General features: G+C 30.8%; 1 long non-coding RNA gene across 1 annotated transcript; it reads left to right on the top strand.

Moving 5' to 3' along the window:
* The first annotated feature begins 788 nt into the window (after nucleotides 1-788).
* Nucleotides 789-2,716, top strand: LOC121130388 (uncharacterized). Its single transcript, XR_005868714.2, has 2 exons — nucleotides 789-929; nucleotides 986-2,716. It is a non-coding gene; the product is annotated as an uncharacterized lncRNA (long non-coding RNA).
* The last annotated feature ends 12,416 nt before the right edge of the window (nucleotides 2,717-15,132 follow it).

Raw genomic sequence — 15,132 nt, 5'->3', positions numbered from 1 at the left:
CTATTTATAAATATATTTAGTTTATTTAGAACCAAATTATTTTTTAATACTAAAGACCTACTTTGTGACGTCATTTTGCCTTTTCTGCACTTGTATGTTGAAAGGAACGTCTCTGTACTACCTTGTCTCTATATATCTTGGTATAGAGGAAGACTAATATGTACAATAGACCTTGTTTTATAAGTGCTATATATGTAGAAAAATTATTCGATCATTTTTAAATTAATTGAATTTATCGCTTAGAAACGTCTAATTTTATAGTTAAAAGTATTGGAATAGGAAACGCAAGAGGTATAGTGATCCTGGAGCAAAGAAAAGAGTGAATAAACTGTCAAATGTATCTTAAATTCATTGTATGTGTCTTAATCCAAATGTTATCGTATTTGTATCTATAATATTGTAGCAAGTAAATTTGTATTCAGGGTGAAATATTATTTATACTGCACTCTGGGGCATTTAAAAAAACCATGTTTATATTTTTATCTAAATTGGAGTCTTAAATGTATTATTATTGGTTTTCATTGATTAATATAATCATAATAAATTATTTTCTACATAATAGATGCTGTTTTATTGAAGTCCTGTACTTATTCGAAGAACATAATCTCCATGTATATCGGGATACTTCACTTTATTCCTTGGCTTGTTTCCTAATCATACAAAATATCTAAGATTTATTTAACGAAGGCTTCCCCTCAGCAAAAACGAGGTTGTGTGATTTCAATATCTGTGCTTCATCACTACTCATTATATCTACCGACCTATATAATAACTAGATGCACAACCTATTGAATAAAAATGAGAAAAAGAGCAAATCGTCTTTCAGCTGTTGATTAAAAAATAAAGAGTACTACCCGTTGTTTATTTATTACATAAAATATCAGCGGACTCTCCTTTACTTTGCTATTGAGATTCCAATTCTTTGATAGGTCGGTGATTATTCTATCCCAATTTTTTCCCCTTTTAAACCTGTTTTATCTAATAGGATTTCAGGGAAAAATGGGAGAATTTCAGGAGAAAAGAAAGAATGAATATAAGTGAAAGAAATGGCAAGAGTATTTTAAAGAGAACGAATCAGGATGCATAATGTAGTTACCTAAAGTACTATAAATTCTCAAAGTTATTTATCTAGGATTGTGAATTCATATTACCAATGTATCATACCCAGTTATGGGAACCATAATAAGTGACTTATAAGTTATGGGCTCTTTGAACGAATTTTTATGTGTAGAAATGTAGTTTGATACAATGACATTTGAATATATTACTACTTTTGTTATGAATAATAATGATCTTCAGTGATATTTATCAAAGAATATGAATATTACAACACTATATATTCATTTATTTTAATTTGGAATGAGAATCCAACTCAAGCTCTATTAACTTGTAAAACAAATATTAATGTAAATGATTTTGTTTAATTCCATCGATTAATTTATTTATTAAATAAATGTGAATACATATTTAATGAGAACAGAAGCGGATATAAAAGATTTATTTGACACTCATGCAATTATTTCATTCGGTTAAATTTGGTAGACATGGTTGGGGAAAACTTAAGGCAAGGGGTTCAGGCCTTTAATATGTGAGGTGCCCTATATTTCTTTTAACTGTTTTTGTATTTTAAAAGTTTGGCGTTTGTGAAACTTTTTTGTCTATTTAACTCTAGGCTTACGTTTCAATTACCGAGAAATGGATATTTTTTTTTTTATCATGGTGGGTATTAGTCCAATTCTGGAGATCTTAAATACCCTCATAATTTTTCAAAGGTACTTAAAATGTCATTTTATTGATTTCAATCGATATTTTCTGCTTATGTGTGTTTATAAAATGCATAATTTTCAACTAATTTAGATCAAATACAAATCCATGGAAAAAATCAAATAACTTACTAAAGAGGATTTACATAATTATAAAAGTTACATCTTTCAATTTGTGATAAAATAAATATATTGAATTGGTTAAAGTCTAGTTACACTCCCTTTTCAAAACACTACAATTATAATAATAATGGAATATAAAAGGGGACTCAATGCCGTATATGTAAATATAATAATGTAAAATATGTTTACTTAGGATTATCACAACACTAGTTATTATCTTAAGGTTGAAACATATCAAACATTTTAAATTTAGATGTGCTTTTCATTAGCTAAGATCGATCTTCATTCATTAAAGATAGGAATACTTCCATGTTCTCTAAGAATTAGGACAAAAGAAGAGATTCGAGATACTTTATCCTCAACAAGAGAGTCTCCATTTTTGATATATGCGGGGATGAACATTTATCCTGAGAAGCTAACTAAAACAAGCTAAGCTTCATACTAGAGTAGAGTGAATTCCTTCCTAGGGTAGGAATCTATTCACCTCAATACAGCAATGAATATGTTCAAGTGTTGAAACTATCACGGGATCCTTTAACAATTCAGATGTAAGATTGAAATTATTACCATAAAAATAAAATATATGAAAAACAACACATGGAAAGAATTGAATCATTCTAAGAGAGACAAATTTGATATTTAGATGTTCTTTTAATATGACAATTGCTCAGGCCTGGGAGCATTAAGACCGGAAGAAGTGGACTTCTATATCCTTCAAGAGTTGGGCCAAAAGAAGGTCAAAGGGGATTCAAGGAAGATACTTCTAACTTGATCATTCATCTCAAGAGATGTTGGAATTCAAAATCCCATAAGGGACGAGGGAATGAAAATCCATTCGAGGAAAACTACAAATCTTCATTAGGGCGTAGAGTGTACTCTTTCCTTGGGAAGGATATTCCAGCCCCCAAAAATTACAGGTGCCTTGTATTTCTCGACATATTATGCTAATGCTTGTTGGTCGATCCATGAGTAACGGGAGATTGAAGATATTATCTCTTCTTCCATTCGAACAACTGCGCTTTCGTGTTCGTTTATTTTTCTTTAATCTTAGTATAAAATATGTTGGTGATTGCCAACTTGTTGCTATTATATCACTTTAACGAATCTAGCCATTTTATCCACATAAACACTTTTCCTTTTTTTTCTCAGACCATTTTTCCACCTAGACACTTTTCTTTGTTTTTTTCCTGCCACTTTTTCCTTCGGATTTCCGTTTAAACGAATCTAGCCATTTTTCCAAATAGACGCTTTTTTTTCTACAACCATTTTTTCCGCTGCCATTTTTTCTTTAGCTAGCCGTTTAAATGAATCAGGCTATTTTTTCCAATAAGACACTTTTCTTTTTTTTTCTCATACCATTTTTTCCTTAAGATATCCGGTTAAATTAATCCAGCTATTTTTTCCAACTTGACAGTTTTCTTTTCTTTTTTATTTTTACTATTTTTTCTGCTGCCATTTTTTCCTTCCGATATCACTTTAAACAAATCTAGCCAATTGTTTCACCTGGACTCTTTTCTTTTTTTCTTTTGCATTTTTTCCGCTGCCATTTTTTCATTGACATATCCGTTTTAGCAAATTTAGCCATTTATTCCATATAAACACTTTACCTTATTTTTTCTCCTGCCATTTTTCTACATAGACAATTTTCTATGTTCTTCTCCTGCCATCTTTTCCTTTAGCTATCCGTTTAAACGAATCTAGCCATTTTTTCCAAATACACACTTTTTTTTTCTACCGCCATTTTTTCTTTGAGATATCACCTTAAACGAATCTAGCCAATTTTTCTACTAGGAAACTTTTCCTTTTTTATCGCCTGCCATTTATTTCACTGCCATGTTTTCCTTCATACATCTGTTTATGTGAATCCAGCCAGTTTTTCCAAACAGAGAGTTTTTTGTTTTTTTTCCCTGAAATTTTTCCTGCTGCCATTTTTTCCTTCATATATGTGGTTAAATGAATCTAGCTATTTTTTCCAACTGGACACTTTTCTTTTTTTTCTCTTGCTATTTTTCCGCAGACATTTTTTCCTTCAGATATCCCTTTAAACGAATCTAGCCATTTTTTCCAAATAGACAAAAAAATTTCTACCGCCATTTTCTCTTTTTTTCCCTGATATTTTTTCTGCTGCCATTTTTTCCTTCATATATGTGGTTAAATGAATCTAGCTATTTTTTCCAACTGGACACTTTTCTTTTTTTTCTCTTGCTATTTTTCCGCAGCCATTATTTCCTTCAGATATCCCTTTAAACGAATCTAGCCATTTTTTCCAAATAGACAATTTTTTTAAGCCATTTTTTCCAAATAGGACACATTTTTTCTGCTAGGACACTTTTCCTTTTTTCTCAACTGCCATTTTATCTACTGCCATTCTTTCCTTCAAGTATCTGGTTAAATGAATTTAGCCATTTTTTCCACCTGGACAATTTTTGGTTTTATTATCCTTTCATATTTCCCTTCACATATCCCTTTAAACAAATCTAGCCTCTTTTTCCAAATAGACAATTTTTTTTCCTCCACCATTTTTCCCTTGAGATATCACCTTCATGAATATAGCCATTATTTTGCTAAGACACTTTTCCTTTTTTCACTCTAGCCATTTTTACCTTCAGATATCTGGTTAAATGAATCTAGCCATTTTTTCCAACTAAACAGTTTTCTTTTTTTTTCTCTCTTGCTATTTTTTAACGGCCATTTTTTTCCTTCATATATCCGTTTAAAGGAATCTAGCCATTTTTTCAATATAGGCACTTTTTTTTTCTACCGCCATTTTTTCTTTGAGATATCAACTGAAATGAATCTGGTCATTTTTTTTACAAATACAATTTTCCTTTTGATCCCCTGCCATTTATTCCTCTGCCATGTTTTCCTTCAGATATTCGTTTAAATGAATCTAGCCATTTTTTCCAAACAAAGGGTTTTCTTTTTTTTTCTCTGGCTATTTTTCCCGCTGCCATTTCTTTTCCTTCAGTTATAACAACAAACAAATCTGGCCAATTTTTCCACCTAGACATTTTTCCTTTTTTCTCAACTACCATTTTTTCTTCTGCCATTCTTTCCTTCATGTTATCTGGTTAAATGAATTTAGCCATTTTTTCCACCTGGACAATTTTTGGTTTTATTCTCCTTTCATATTTCCCTGCACAAATCCCTTTAAACAAATCTAGCCTCTTTTTCCAAATAGACAAAAAAAATTCCTCCGCCATTTTTCCCTTGAGATATCACCTTCATGTATCTAGCCATTTTTTTGGCTAAGACACTTTTCCTTTTTTTTCTCTAGCCATTTTTCCTTCAGATATCTGGTTAAATGAATCTAGCCATTTTTTCCAACTAAACAGTTTTCTTTTTTTTTCTCTCTTGCTATTTTTTCGCTGCCATTTTTTTCCTTCGTATATCCCTTTAAAGGAATCTAGCCATTTTTTCCAAATAGGCACTTGTTTTTTCTACCGCCATCTTTTCTTTGAGATATCAACTGAAACGAATCTAGCCATTTTTTTTACAATTACACCTTTTTTTTTATCCCCTGCCATTTATTCTACTGCCATGTTTTCCTTCAGATATGTGGTTAAATGAATCTAGCCATTTTTTCCAAACAAAGGGTTTTCTTTTTTTTTCTCTGGCTATTTTTCCAGCTGCCATTTCTTTTCCTTCAGCTATAACAACAAACAAATCTGGCCAATTTTTCCACCTAGACAATTTTCCTTTTTTCTCAACTGCCATTTTTTCCACTGCCATTCTTTCCTTCAGGTTATCTGGTTAAATGAATTTAGCCATTTTTTCCACCTGGACAATTTTTGGTTTTATTCTCCTTTCATATTTCCCTTCATATATCCCTTTAAACAAATCTAGCCTCTTTTTCCAAATAGACAAAAAAATTCCTCCACCATTTCTCCCTTGAGATATACCTTCATGAATCTAGCCATTTTTTTAGCTAAGACACTTTTCCTTTTTTTTCTCCAGCCATTTTTTCCTTCAGATATCTGGTTAAATGAATCTAGCCATTTTTTCCAACTAAACAGTTTTCTTCTTTTTTTTCTCTCTTGCTATTTTTTCGCTGCCATTTTTTTCCTTCGTATATCCCTTTAAAGGAATCTAGCCATTTTTTCCAAATAGGCACTTTTTTTCTACCGCCATTTTTCTTCGAGATATCAACTGAAACGAATCTAGTCATTTTTTTACAATTACACCTTGTTTTCCTTCAGATATTCGTTTAAATGAATCTAGCCGTTTTTTTCAAACAAAGGGTTTTCTTTTTTCTTCTCTGGCTATTTTTCCCGCTGCCATTTCTTTTCCTTCAGTTATAACAACAAACAAATCTGGCCACTTTTCTTTTTTCCTTCAGATAATGATTAAATGAATTTAGCCATTTTTTCCGACTAGACAGTTTTTTTTATTTTTCCTGCTGCCATTTTTTCCTTCAGATATCCCTTTAAACGAATCTAGCCATTTTTCCAAATGGACTCTTTTTTTTTTCTCCTGCCATTTTTCCCTTCAGATATCCCTTTAAACGACTTCAGCCATTTTTTCTACATAGACACCTTTTTGTTTACCGCCATTTTTTCTTTGAGATATCCCCTTAAATTAATCTAGCCATTTTTCAAATAGACAAATTTTATTTTCTTCCTCCATTATTTCTTTGAGATATCACCTTAAACGAGTTTAGCCATTTTTTTTTTACAAATACACTTTTCCTTTTTATCCCCTGCCATTTATTCCACTGCCATGTTTTCCTTCAGATATCCGTTTATATTAATCTAACCATTTCTCCAACCAGATATTATTTATTATCTGCTATTTATCCGCAGCCATTTTTGCCTCCAACTATCACTTTAAACAAATTTAGCCAATTTTGCATATGGACACTATTCTTTCTTTTTCTCATGCCATTCAAAAATTTATTTAAACAATTTTAGCCATTTTTTCAAAATATACATTTTTTTCACGCTGCAAATTTTTCCTTGAGATATCTGTTTAAATGAATTTAGCCATTTTTCAACAAGACACTTTTTTTTCCCTACCATTCTTTGCTTGAGATATCCGTTTAACTGAATCTAGCCATTTTTTACAACGAGACACTTTTCCTTTTTTTTCTCCTGCCATTTTTCCTTCTGATATCTAGTTAAATGAATCTAGCCATTCATTCCAACTAGACATTTTTCTTTGTTTTTTTCTTCTGCTATTTTTTCCCTTCAGATACTCCTTTAAACAAATATAGCCATTTTTCCAACTGGACACTTTTCTTTTTTTTCCGCAGCCATTTTTCCCTTGAGATATCCATTTCAACGAATTTAGCCATTTTTTCCACGTACACAATTTTTGTTTCTTCTCTCCTGCCCTTCTTTCCTTCAAATATACCTTTAAACGTATCTAACCATTTTTTACAAATAGACATTTTTTTTTCTACCGCCATTTTTTCTTTGAGATATCACCATAAACGAATCTAGCCATTTTTTTTTACAAATACACTTTTCCTTTTTATCACCTCCCACTTATTCCACTGCCATTTTTTCCTTCAGATATCTAGTTAAATGAATGTAGCTATTTTTTCCAACCATACTTTTTGGTTTCCCTGCTACTTTTCACGCAACCATTTTTGCCTTAAAAAATCCCTTTAAACGAATCTAGCCATTTTTTCCAACGAGAAATTTTTCCTTTTTTTTTCCTGCCATTTTTATTTTCAGATATCTGGCTAAATAAATCTAGCCATTTTTTCCAACAAGGCAGATTTTTTTTTTCTCCTGCCATTTTTTCCGTTCAGATATCCTTTTAAACGAATATAGCCATTTTTTCCTTAAGATATTTAGTTAAATGAATCTAGCAACTTTTCTAATAGGGCAGTTTTCTTTTTTTTTCTCTCCTGCTATTTTCCCTGCTGCCATTTTTCCCTTCAGATATCTCTTTAAACGAATTTAGCCATTTTTTTAAAATAGAACCTTTTTTTCCCCTTGTCATTTTTTCTTTGAGTTATTACCTTAAACGCATCTAGCCATTTTTTCCACCTACAAGTTTTTTTTTTTTCTTGTGTATTTTTTCCGCAGCCATTTTTCTGTTGAGATATCCGTTTAAACGAATTAAGCCATTTTGTCCATGTACACAATTTTTTTTATTTTCTCCTTCCATTCTTTCCATCAAATATCCCTTTAAACGAATCTAGCCATTTTTTACAAATAGACATTTTTTTCTCTACCGCATTTTTTTTTTGAGATATCACCATAAACGAATCTAGCCATTTTTTTTACAGATACAATTTTCCTTTTTTTTCCTGCCATTTTTTCCTGCCATTTTTTCCTTAAGATATCTAGTTAAATGAATCTAGCCATTTTTTTAGAAATACAATTAGCATTTTTTCCTACTGCCATATTTTCTAGTTATTTTCCCAATTGGACGCTTTTCTTTTTTTCTCCTGCATTTTTTTCCGCTGCCATTTTTCCCTTCTAGCCTCTAGCCATTTTTTCCAAATGGACCCTTTTTTTTCTACCGCCAGTTTTTCTTTGAGATATCACCTTAAACGCATCTAGCCTTTTTTTCCAAATACACACTTTTTTTTTCTACCGCCATTTTTTCTTTGAGATATCACCTTAAACGAATCTAGCCATTTTTTCTACTAAGACACTTTTCATTTTTATACCTTGCCAGTTTTTCCACGGCCATTTTTCGTTCAGATATATGGTTACATAAATCTAGCCATTTTTTCCAAATGAACAATTTTCATTTTTTTCTGATATATTTTTTGCCATTTTTTTCCTTCAGATATCACTTTAATCGAATCTAACCTTTTTTTTTTGTCTACACGCTTTTTTTTTCTCTTGGCTTTTTTTCCGCATCCATTTTTCCCTTGAGATATCCGTTTAAAAGAATTTAGCTATTTTTTCCACCTAGACAATTTTTGTTTATTTTCTCCTGCCATTCTTTCCACCTAGACAATTTTTGTTTATTTTCCCCCTTTTCAGCCTTTTTTTCCAAGTAGATACTTTTTTTTTCTTCCGCCATTTTTTCTTTGAGATATCACCTTAAACGAATCTAACCATTTTTTTTACAAATACACTTTTCCTTTTTTTTCTCCTGCCATTTTTCCTTAAGATATCTATATAAATGAATCTAGCCATTTTTTCTAACTAGACTGTTTTCTTTTTTTTTTGCTCCTGCTATTTTTTCCACTGCTATTTTTTCCTTCACATATCCCTTTAAAACGTATCTAGCCATATTTTCAACTTGACGCTTTTCTTTTTGTCTCCTGCATTTTTTTTCTGCTGCCATTTTTCCCATCAAATATCTCGTTAAACGAATCTAGCCATTTGTTCAAAATAGACCCTTATTTTTTCTACTGCCATTATTTCTTTGAGATATCACCTTAAACTCATCTAAACTTTTTTTCCCAATAGCCTCTTTTTTCTCTCCCTCCATTTTTTTTTTGAGATATCACCTTAAACTTATTTAGACTTTTTTCCCAATAGACCCTTTTTTCTCTACCGCCATTTTTTTTTTGAGATATCACCTTAAACGGATCTAGCCATTTTTTCTAAATAGATAGTTTCCTTTTTCTACCGCAAGTTTTTCTTTGACATATAACCTGAAACGCATCTAGCCTTTTTTCCTACTAGTCACTTTTTTTTCTACCGCCATTTTTTCTTTAAGATATCACCTTAAATGAATCTAGCCATTTTTTTACAAATACACTTTTCCTTTTTTTTCTCCTGCCATTTTTTCCACTGCCATTTTTTCCTTAAGATATCTATTTAAATGAATCTAGCCATTTTTTCTAACTAGACTGTTTTCTTTTTTTTGCTCATGCTATTTTTTCCACTGCTATTTTTTTTCCTTCAGATATCCCTTTAAAATATATCGATCATTTTTTCAGCGGGACGCTTTTCTTTTTTTCTCCTGCATTTTTTTTCTGCCGCCATTTTTCCCATCAGATATCTCTTTAAACGAATCTCGCCATTTTTTACAAATAGACACTTTTTTTTTCTACCGCCAGTTTTTCTTTGAGATATCAGCCTATACGCATCTAGCCTTTTTTCCCAAATAGCCCTTTTTTTTCTTCCGCCATTTTTTCTTTGAGATATCACCTTAAACGAATCTAGCCATTTTTTAACAAATACACTATTCCTTTTTATGCCCTGCCATTTTTTCCACGGCCAATTTTTCGTTCAGATATCTGTTTAAATGAATTTAGCCATTTTTTCCACCATGCAGTTTTCTTTTTTTTTCTTCTGCTATTTTTCCCGCTGCCATTTTCTCCCCTTGAGATATCCCTTTTAACGAATTTAGCCATTTTTTCCAACTAGACAATTTATGTTGATTTTCTCCTGCCATTCTTTCCTTCAAATATCCCTTTAAATACATCTAGCCATTTTTTCCAACTAGAAAATTTTTTGTTGATTTTCTCCTGCCATTCTTTCCTTCAAATATCCCTTTAAATACATCTACCCATTTTTCCCAAATAGACACTTTTTTGTTGATTTTCTCCTGCCATTCTTTCCTTCATATATCCCTTTAAATACATCAAGCCATTTTTTCCAAATAGACACTTTTTTTACAAATACACTTTTCCTTTTGATCCCCTACCATTTATTCTACTGCCATTTTCCCCTTCAGATATCTGGTTAAATAAATCTAGCCATTTTTTCCAACCAGCTATTTTTTTTTCACTGCTATTTTTTCTGCAGCCATTTTTGCCTTCAGCTATCACTGTAAACAAATCTAGCCTTTTTTGCACCTGGACACTAGACTTACTTATTCTCTGCCATTCAAAAATCCATTTAAACGATTTTAGCCATTTTTTCATAATAGACATTTTTTTCTCCGCTTCCAATTTTTCCTTGAGATATCTGTTTAAATGAACTTAGCTATTTTTTCAACGGGACACTTTTGTTTTTCCCCCTGCCATTCTTTGCTTGAGATAGCCGTTTAACTGAATCTAGCCATTTTTTCCCGGCCATTTTTTCTTGTGAGATATAACCTTAAACGAATCTAGCCATTTTTTTTACAAATGCATTTTTCTTTTTGACCCTTGCCATTTACTCAACTACCATGTTTGCCTCCAGATATCCGTTTAAATGAATTTAGCCTTTTTTCCATTTTTTTCCTTCAGATATTCCTTTAAACACATCTAGCCATTTTTTCCAAATAGACACTTTTTTTTATGTACCGCCATTTCTTCTTTGAGATATAACTTTACACGAATCTAGCCGTTTTTTTTACAATTACACTTTTCCTTTTTATCCTCTGCCATTTATTCCACTGCTATGTTTTCCTCCATATATCCGTTTAAATGAATCTAGCCATTTTTTACAACCGGAGATTTTTTTTCTCTTGCTTTATTTTCCACATAGACACTTTTCTTTGTCTTTCTCCTGACATTTTTCCCTTCAGATATCCGTTTATACGAATCTAGCCATTCTTTCTACTAAGACACTTTTCCTTTTTTATCCCCTGCCATTTTTTCCACTGCCATATTTTCCTTCAGATATCCGTTTAAATGAATTTGGCCATTTTTTCCAACCAGAGAGTTGTTTCTTGTTCCCTTCTATATTTTCCGCTGCCATATTTTTCCCCTTCAGCAATCACTTTAAACAAATCTAGCCACTTTTTCCACCTGGGCACTTTTCTTTCTTTTTCTCCTGCCATTTTTTCCTTCAAATATCCTTTTAGACAATTTTTCCAATTTTTTCCACCTAGACACTTTTCTTTGTTGATATCCGTATACAGGAATCTAACCATTTTTCCTAAATTGACATTTTTTTTTCTACTGCCTTTTTTCCGCGGCCATTTTTTCCTTGAGATATCACTTTAAACGAATCTAACCATTTTTTCCAACTATAAACTTTTCATTTTTTTACTCAGGAAGCCCACTATGTATGGAGTATGTCAATGTTAGATGATTAACTCTTTTTGATATATTACAAGTTGTCATAGAAAACTATTATTCCAGTTCATGTAATGTATTTCGATTATATCGGATTGAATAAAAGAAAATATTTTATCATTATACTTGGATAAATTATCAATTAAGTTACCTCATTTAACAAATCCTTTTTAAAAAGATAGGGGAAAAATATTCATACATTACCAAGTGCATATTTTCAAAAATTTCCGAAATAAAATTTCGTCTTCCAATCTTTTTTGAAAATGACAAATTTAATTTTATTGTAAAATTAAACGGCATTAAAAGTATCTTTAAAAAGGAAATGCGTCCTATACGCACATTAATTAACTAGTCAAGTAATTCAAGAACTTTCTATAGAAAAAAATAAAAGTTACATATCACTTAAAAATTTACGAATAAACAATAGAGGCTTTAAATCGTTATGGTACAAATAACGGAGAATTGCAAAGTTACATCGAAACATTTTCATATAAAATTAAGGAATATCAGTATAAAACCAATTCCTAACGATTAAAGAACACAAATATAGGATCTAATTTCATTGGGAGAATAGTTATTGAAATGTAAAACAATATCTGGTGAGCGCAACAGTTTATCCAATGAAAAATTTCAAACTGCAATTTATACAGTTAAGGGATCGGCCTAGGACTTATCTCCTACATAAAAAACACGTGAAGTTTAAACTACTCAGTAAACTAAATTATGACCCTATTGAAAGGAGATTCGGATTGTATCGTCAACTTGGGTTTGGTAATTAGTTTTTGAGTTGCAGACATTTTTAGAGAGTGTAAAAAAAATGGAATTAGGTCCTTAATTAAAATTAAAAGAAATTTTCCCATTCAACCCTTCTTTACAAATCATAAACATTTTTGTGAATGTTTATTACGTCAGCGGATTTATATCCTTTAGCATAATGAAATATTTATATCAAAAAGGTTGTGTTGAATTGGTCTGTTCATCAAAAAATGATCTTATTTATGTTGAAGAAACTGGGTCATACCATATCTTAAATTAATTTTCTGATGCCTTGGATAGAGGTGGGCTCAAAAGACCAACAGATTTCATGTCCTTGACTACAATTCATCTTTATCAAATATTACAGAAATTTTTTGATACTATAAGAAACACATTATTTACATTTAAGAATCCAAAACATGTATTTGCTGTTACTCTAAATACTTTAATTAAAAAAGAAGAACATTTGTCTTGGATAATGATAGAAAAATGTAAAATAATCATGAATTTAATAACTTTTTAGATATAATGTATTTTACAATATGTACAATTTGTTTTTAATTTGTGTTTTTCTAATGAAAAGAACAGCCAAAATCATTATACCTGAAAAAGAAAGAATATAGCTGATACAAGTAAGCCTGCTAAATGATTTAATAAGCTCCTATCATAAATTTCGATTGAGTTCCTATTTATAAGTAAATAAATATACCAAGTAAAGTCTAATTCTTTCCTTTATTTTTTTATAATGCAAGTTTCATATAAGTCATAAAATTTCATTCATCATGTAACTATTATCAATATAATATCGATTGATCATTAAGTCACATCCATATTTAATTAGATTAGAATATAATAATATAGTATAATACTAAAAGTATTACAATACAACATCGTCATGGATAGATAGTCAATATCTGGATCCAGCTCAAACATGATCAAATGCCCTTTGAAAGTTAAATACTATGGCATTGACGTTCAACCATCTCTGTTAAGTATTATATTTAATAAGTAATTATAAATTATGAAAATAATTGAAAAACGAACTACGGAGAAGAAAATAAGTATTTGATGGCTTGCCGTTTATATTTTTAATGCTAGGTATATTTTAACAGTGAGTTACATTTTATTATATAAACAAAACAAAAGTGTTTGGAGGAAGAAAAATCCCCAGCGTCAAGCATGGGGAGGAAACTTTATGGTTTGGGAGTGTTTCTCTGCGAAGGGTAGATGACAACTTCATCATATCGAAGGGAGAATATACCTTCCTCAGGGATATCTTGGGTGACAACCTCCTTACCTCGGGGCAAAGAACTGAAAATGGATCTTCTAACTATGATCTTGAGAGTAATATTCCATTTATTTTAAATTTTTCTGCCAAAATTCTATTAACTAACAATAAATTAAGAATTATTCTCAAAGAAATAAAATAATCAATTCACTTACTTGCCGTAAAGTATAGTCCAGACTCCAGTACTAAAGTGCTCCCTGTATTACAAGTTCTCATACAAAAAATATTATTCCAGTTCATTCAATTTCTGTCAATTATATCGGTTTGAATAAAAGTAGATAATATATGTATATTATAATAATATTTCGATAAATTATCAATTAAGGCATCTTATATAAAAAATCGTTTTTAAATGATGGTGAACAAATATTCATATTTGACACGCTGCATATTTTCAAAAAGTTCAATAATAATTTCTTATGTCGTCTTAAATTTTGTTTGCCCATCTTTTGAAAATTAAAAAACTATTTTTACTGAAAAATTAACTAATCAAGTAATTCATCAACATCCTATAGAAAAAAACAAGAGTTAACTTATCCATTATAAATTTTATAAATCAAAAATTGAGGCTGGGAAGGAGATTCCAGCCCTCGAAAATTTCAGGTGCATTGTATTTCTCAGTAAATTATGCAAATACTTGTTCGTCAATCCATAAGTAACGGGATAATTAAGTGATTAGCAATTCTTCCATTCGAACAGAAATCGGGTTTGTTTATTTTTCTTTTTTCTCAATATATATTGTATTGTTGATAAGAAACTTGCCATTTTTTCCACCAATACACTTTTTTTTTCTCCTCCCGTTTTTTTCTTGACATTTTTTCTTGGCCATTTTTTCCTGACACAATGTAGTAGATAATGGTAAAACAAATACATGAATAGTTTTATATTTCCAATAATAAGGAAAAAAATGATTTTAACAAAACATTTATACTAGTTTTTTGCTAAACTTTTTTCACTCAATATGGTCACCTTAATTATCAATCACACCCTTGACACGTTGTCTGAAGGTCATGCAGGAGTTTATGAGAAACTCTTCGGACAAGTTGTTCCATGCATCCACTATGGAGGACTTCTGTGAGTCCACATTTCGGTGTTAGATACTATTGGTTTCCCTCTCTCTCTAAAAAAAGGTTTTCTTTTAGAGAAAGGCCATAGTAGGTCTCAAGTTAATTTCTTGATGGGCTAGACTAATTGGCTAGGAATTTTTTCTCAAAATGAAATGATTGACAGTCTTCTACATAGAACGATTTTTTGTGGGCTTATAAGTTCCTACGACAGAAAAAACTCGTGTGTCTCACTGCTCCCTCTACACTATCGAATTGAATCAAAGATTTTAG

The sequence above is a fragment of the Lepeophtheirus salmonis genome, chromosome Z (genome assembly GCF_016086655.4).
Source record: "Lepeophtheirus salmonis chromosome Z, UVic_Lsal_1.4, whole genome shotgun sequence".
Classification (NCBI taxonomy): domain Eukaryota; kingdom Metazoa; phylum Arthropoda; class Copepoda; order Siphonostomatoida; family Caligidae; genus Lepeophtheirus; species Lepeophtheirus salmonis.
The sequence above is the reverse complement of the archived record's forward strand: the minus strand, read 5'-3'. Positions and strand labels throughout refer to the sequence as shown.